The 6,724-nt window shown below is 43.0% G+C and overlaps 1 long non-coding RNA gene across 1 annotated transcript in view; it reads left to right on the top strand.

Annotated features, from left to right (window-relative positions):
* Positions 1-6,724, top strand: part of LOC118416666 — an 8,762-nt gene continuing 2,038 nt past the window's right edge. Inside the window, exon 1 of the long non-coding RNA XR_004831240.1 lies at positions 1-197. This is a non-coding gene — a long non-coding RNA (uncharacterized LOC118416666). The remainder of the gene's footprint in view (positions 198-6,724) is intronic.

The raw sequence follows: 6,724 nt of genomic DNA, 5'->3' as shown, positions 1-6,724 counted from the left end.
AAACAGGGCTACGTTTTGATGTGATCGGCGAAGCGCTGGGCTGTTTTCCCTGACGATCGCCCCGATTTGGCCGGCCGGCGGCGCCGCGTGATCCTGACGCGCCAAATTTTGGGCTGCGCGCCCCTCAGAAACGGAGGATATGTGACTGAAGCGGCACAAGAAAACCTGTTTCGACGCTATGGATGAAGAATTTCAAGGTAAAATACTTGATACAACTTGTAGTGTTTGGGGGAGGGGGCCTAGCTCTGATTCCCATTCACAAGTAGATTTCTAGCGAGGGCAACGCCCATGAAGTCCGCTCGTTCAAATGCAGAGTAACTAATTAACACTAAACTGGTGGCACGCAAGGGGCAGGGAGGAATATTTCACACCTATTGTCCGTCGATTACTGGCTGTTAAATACCGTCAATACATTACAAAGGAAATCTTTGTAGGGCTTCCTTTAGTTTACAGCATGTATTTTGTGAGCTGGTCCCTTTCAATGCCGGTAATATAGAATAGAAGGAAGGACTGAAAAAAAAAACAATACGACTTGAGTACATAGCGTTATATTTGACAATATACTGCAGCCGTTGCGCACGGGTCATCAGATTCAGAGATCTTTTTACCTACTACGGTTACAAGATTCAAGTTGTGACAGTGACTTGTACAAGTACAGTAGAACTACGTGATGTTTTTATTTTATGTTTTACAAAATAACAACGATGGATAATGTCACATTATCCCAAAACTCAATATCGTCGTTACCGACTGTGGTTGTCTGGGATGTTTGTGGTTCTTCTACAGCATGAATAAATTATGCTGGCTAGGTGACGGACGTATTCAAATTCTGGAAGTGGTTTTGCATCACATAGAAGCAACCTTTCAAACATGTGAACGTCTTTGTCAAAGTTACAAGTGTGTTTATTTATTTATTTATTTGAACTTCACCATATTGTGTTTACAAAATGGTAGGGAGGCAAAAACAGGTAAAACCTTTACTAGTTGCCTCCCGTGCAACTAAATTATACAATAATAGAAAAATAATCATAATGATAACAAATAATAACAATTGTACAATCAAATAATAATGATTTTGTCAACGACAATAAAAGCAAATATACAATAATAACAAATATAAAGAAATAAATCATAGAAATAATGGTAAGATGGAATATGAGATATCTAGAGAGGTGTACAACTGGGACACTGACAGTGGGTGACCCAAGTACATACGTCGTTGGAGTTAAATCTGTCGTTGGTAAGAGAGAGATAGTGGACTAGGATTGCTTTCTTAAAGGTATTAATTGTAACAACTGGGGAAAGTTTTAGAGTTCTAATGTTGAGGGGTAAAGCGTTCCAGATGTGAACGATTCTTTGGAAGAAATAGTTTTTAAACGTAGTGGTGAGACATTTTTGGGGCTGGAGCTTGGCTTGTGAGTTGGATCTTAGGGATGTGAGTGGAAAACTTATATATTGATGAATGTCAATACCGTATTGTCCCAAGAAACATTTAAATAGGAAGGATAAGTCTAATAATTCTCTGCGGTAAGATAGAGGTAAGAGTTGGCAGTAGATCAATCTATCCCTGTAATCAGTTGTATGGTTGTTGAGAATGTATTTTGTAGCACGTCTTTGGACTTTTTCAAGGGAAGTAATTAAGTTATGAGTGTGGGGGGACCAGATCAAAGAGCAATATTCGAGTTTGGGCCTAACTAGTGTAATATATAGGATTTTCTTAACATTTGCAGGGGCATGGTAACCAACAGATCTCTTAATAAAGCCGAGGGTCGAGTTGGCACTAGCTGTGATGTTTTTTATATGACTCTTAAAAGATAGGCAGTTGGACATAGTTACACCTAGGTCATTAAATTCCGTAACTGATGAGAGCACTTGTCCCTCAATTTCGTAGTCATAGAGCACTGGTGTTTTAGACCTACAGATAGTGAGCACGTTACATTTAGAGGTATTAAATTTCATCATCCATGTGACACTCCATTCGACCATGTTGTCAATATCATGCTGAAGGGAAATACAATCAGCTGGTGATGAAATTTGCTTGTAACATTTTGAGTCATCAGCATAAAGGGCCATGGGACATTCTATAGTAGAGGGCAGGTCATTAATATAAAGTAAAAAAAGTAGAGGTCCCAAAATGGAACCTTGTGGGACTCCGGATATTACAGGAAGCCAGTCTGAAGAAACTCCTTCAATGACTACTCGTTGTCTTCTATTAGACAGATAATCAGAGAACCAATTTAGGAGATTCGAGTGGAATCCAAATGTCTTAAGTTTGTGTACAAGAAGGTGATGTGGAATGCTGTCAAAAGCTTTGGAAAAGTCGAGGTAAATTATATCTATCTGGCCACTGTGATCCAAAGTTGTCCCGACGGTTTGAAAGGTTTCCAATAGTTGGGTAGTAGTAGATTTTCCTTTAATAAAGCCATGTTGTAGTGGGTGAATTTGGTCTTGAAGGTGAGGGAAAATACGGTTAAAAATGCAACGTTCCATAACCTTACTTACTACACTGAGTAAGGAAATGGGTCGATAGTTTTCAACAGAGTCTTTACTGCCTTTCTTAAAGACGGGACAGACGTTGGCTTCTTTCCATTTAGCTGGAACTATGCCCGATTGGATACTTTTGTTGAAGATGGCAGTAAGTTGAGGAGCTAATACGTGTGCACCCTCGCGTAGGATCACTGGGGATATAGAGTCAGGGCCAATAGCTTTTGTACAATCTAAGGTAAGCAAGACATCTAGAACTTCCTTGATTGTAAAGTCAATGTTGCCGAGGAAGGGATGTCTCCAAGCACTGATCTCAGGGAGAGGCTGATTTACTACAGGGGTAGTAAAAACAGAGAAGAAGAACTTGTTAAACAGATTTGCTTTATCAGTAGGTGTCGTTCCTTGATAATGTTTGTATTTCAGAATTTGTGGCAAGCAATGTGATTTTGTTTTATTTTTAAAGAAAGTCCAAAATTTCTTAGGATTATTATTGACCAAGGATCCCAAGTTCTCAAGAAACAGTTTGTACTTGTAATGAATAAGTTTTTGTAGACCATTTCTAAGTTTCCGGAACTTATGCCAGTGGGCTGGGCGATTAGTTTTCTTTGCCCTTCGCCATGCAGTCAACTTCTTATTTCTAAGATGGTAGACATCACCATCACACCATGGCATGGAATAAGAATTTTTTATTTTAGCTTTTGGTACATGGTTTTCAACCAAGCCACACAAACATTGTAACCACGTATCCCAACAGTCATCAATGCTATCAGATTCTACAAAGCCTTGAGAACCGAGAGTGTCTCTGAGACTTTGTCGTAGGTTATCAAAGTTGCATTTTTTATACTGGTAGACATGTCTTTTCATGTTTGATTGACGGAATACCGTACGAAAATTCAGGTCAAACTGTAGAATAGTGTGATCAGTAGGAAAATCAGATGATACTTTTTCAACTTTGGAACATTTTTCAGGAACGTTAGTCAGAATCACATCCAAAAGATGGTTATGACTGTTAGAAGTAACATTATTAACCTGTGTTAGTGAGAAATCATTCAAAACATCACAAAACTGGTTTTCTGTAGTAGAATTGCCTATCAAACTACACCAATCGATATTAGGGAGATTCAAATCACCTAATAAGACCACCTTGTTGTATTCTTGGTCGGCCAAACGCAATGTATATTGGAGGTTATTAGTAAATGCCAGTAAGTCCCCATTAGGGGGTCTATAAAACAAGATGATACCGATTTTCCCCTGTTTTTCTGTGAGCATTTCGCAGACCAAGATTTCGTCAACAGGTTCAATATCAGACCTCCTTCTTGACAGAATATTGCCATTGACAGCTAAGAGAATGCCCCCGCCGATTTTGCCGGGAATGACAGTACAACGATCTTTGCGATAAAGCAAGTAGCGCTTGGGAAGCAATTCGTCGTCTTTGATACTTGGGGTTAGCCAAGTTTCAGTTACTGCCACTAAAGAAGGCTGATTTGATTCAACAAGGTTTTGGAACAGCACTAATTTATTTCGCCGACTGTTAACAGATTTGATACTACGACCATTCATGTATAAAACTTTGATTTGGCTTGCGCTATCTACTTTATGCAATTCCTTACGATCTTTGCTATTGTCATCCCTATGTAGCGGGGGCGCTGCAGAAGAGCTAACCGATCTCAGAGTTCTACTACTAAGAAAAATGTTCCCAATTGACAGTCTTTCATCGTTATTATTATCGTTTAGGCAGGAGTCTGTGTCTGTCTGCTGAGTCAGTAACTCTTCCGACTGAGTTGCACTAGTCTCCTTTGGACTTCGCTCCATCGGCCTCTCCTGTTGAATACATCCTCCTGAAAACCCTGCCGGATGTAGTCGTTTAGATGGGTGGCTAGAAGAGCTGTTCCTTTCGCGGTGAGATGGACTCCATCGTACAAGTGATGCAGCTCAATGTCTTTGTTGTCCAAAAACCCCCACCCTTTCCTAGCACACAAGGATGCTAGATGCTGGTTAACTTTGCTCACTTTCACAGTAGACCCGTCTCTGACTGCCAAACTGGAGAAGCAGAGTTGAGTCGAGTTTCCGGACATACTGTTGCCCAGGGTCTCGAATTTTCTCGTTATGGAAGAAATGTCTTCATGAAGGTTGTTCGTCCCAACGTGAAGAATGAGCAACTGAGGTTGGATGTCAGATAGATCATTCTCTGCCAATCTTTCAACCTGCTCTAAACGAGCTCCTCTGTGTGTCCTACATATGACTACTTTCCCAGTGCTTCGGGACATACGCCTTGGATTCAAGTCTTTCGTCATGGAGTCTGCCAAAATCACAACATCCGGTCTTTTCCAGGGCTGACTTTTGTGTTGGGGTATCTGTGGACGGGTAGCTTGACTGAAACCTGATCTTCTGGGAGACTGTGGGCCACGGGTAGCTTGACTGAAACCTGATCTTCTGGGAGACTGTGGACCACGGGTAGCTTGACTGGAACCTGATCTTCTGAGAGACTGTGGACCATGGGTGCCTTGACTGAAACCTGATCTTCTGGGAGACTGTGGACCACGGGTACCTTGACTGAAACCTGATCTTCTGGGAAACAGCCTAGAGTTCTTTACTTGTGGCGTGGGACTACGTTGGTACTCATCATCACTGCGCTCCTCCTCTATATCCAGAAGTGACTGATATCTGTTTGACAGGGGAACACTAGTACTACTCGAAGGGAAAAGATTACTAGTTGCAGGGGGGCCTTTAGACACGTGATTCCATGTGTCCTCCGTGTCCTCCCTGACTGTACTGGACGAGTGTTTTCCATCGGTCATAAGAATACGAATCACTTCTTTTAGGGACGCATTTTCATCCCGTAGTCCTTGTGATAACATGTACACATTTTCTTGAACTGAGGCCAATGTGTTTGCTACATTCCGAAGTTCCAGTGTGATGGATTCAAGACTAGGTTTCGGGACTTCTGGGACTGGTGAGGAGGGAGGTAGGCTGATCTTCACTGGCTCACCAGCCACGCGCTTTGGTGACGTTTCAGCCTCCAACGTATCAATGTCTGAAGGGGAAGGAGGTAGGTTGATCTTCACTGGCTCACCAGCCACGCGCTTTGGTGACGTTTCAGCCTCCAACATATCAATGTCTGAAGGGGAAGGAGGTAGGCTGATCTTCACTGGCTCACCAGCCACGCGCTTTGGTGACGTTTCAGCCTCCAACGTTTCAATGTCTGATGGGGAAGGAGGTAGGCTGTTCTTCACTGGCTCACCAGCCACGCGTTTAGGTGACGTTTCAGCTGCCAAAGTTTTAGACTTTGGTAATGTCTCAGCACTAACAGACTCATTGGTGACCTGTTCAAAGTTCTCATCCTCGCTGTCGGAGACAACAGAGGGCAGAGGCATTTTAACACACTCAGCCAGAGCTTTCGAGTACCTTCCAAATCTCACAAAGTTACTTAGGGCTACACAGTCCTTGGCTAACAGGATAACTTGTGACTGACCTCTCCTTCTGTTAACCAGACAAGATAGCTCACATTTATGTTCACTCAGAAGATTATCTCTAGCTTGTAGAAACAGTTTGGAACGTGCAGATTTGAGGGCTTCACAAGCAGTAACACTATCTGTTGGCAAGACTTCTCTAACTCTGTCTAACTGCCAGGGGAAATTGTCTTGCTGACTCTCAAAAGCAAGTAAAATATTTTCAATCCTTATCTGTAGCTCGGACGGTGCAGACATCATGGACTGGTGCAGACTTGACGTCGAGGACAGCAGTGTTGAATGCTGGAGATGCTAAGTTTCTTTGCCCTGAGCCGGGAGGTGTCCACGTAGTGACGTCTGGGTGAGGCCTGAGGCTGACCGGTCCCTCAGGTTTCCTAGGATCTAGTACAGGGAGCAAAAACTTCCGGCAGCATCAACAAAGCCTTCAAAGAGAACAACTAAGACTTCTCAATAAAGGTCAAAGACTTTGTGCGTTGTCGTTGATGTACCATGTACTAAATACCCACCGGCCCGGGTCCCTATTACAGGACCCGCTGAGTGTGCAGAGTGCCGCCGGTGTGATATGGGGGAGGGGGGCACGTCAGACAGCAAAAGCCGGTCACAGCAGTGCTGAATGCTGGAGATGCTAAGCTCCTTCACCCTGAGCCTGGAGGTGTCCACGTAGTGACGTCTGAGGCTGACCAGTCCCAGGTTTCCTAGGATCTAGTACAGGGAGCAAAAACTTTCCGGCAGTATCAACAAAGCCTTCAAAGAGAACAGGTAGATCTTCT

The sequence above is a fragment of the Branchiostoma floridae genome, chromosome 5 (genome assembly GCF_000003815.2).
Source record: "Branchiostoma floridae strain S238N-H82 chromosome 5, Bfl_VNyyK, whole genome shotgun sequence".
Lineage (NCBI taxonomy): Eukaryota > Metazoa > Chordata > Leptocardii > Amphioxiformes > Branchiostomatidae > Branchiostoma > Branchiostoma floridae.
Note: the sequence above shows the minus strand (reverse complement) of the source record. Positions and strands in the feature narration are given on the sequence as shown.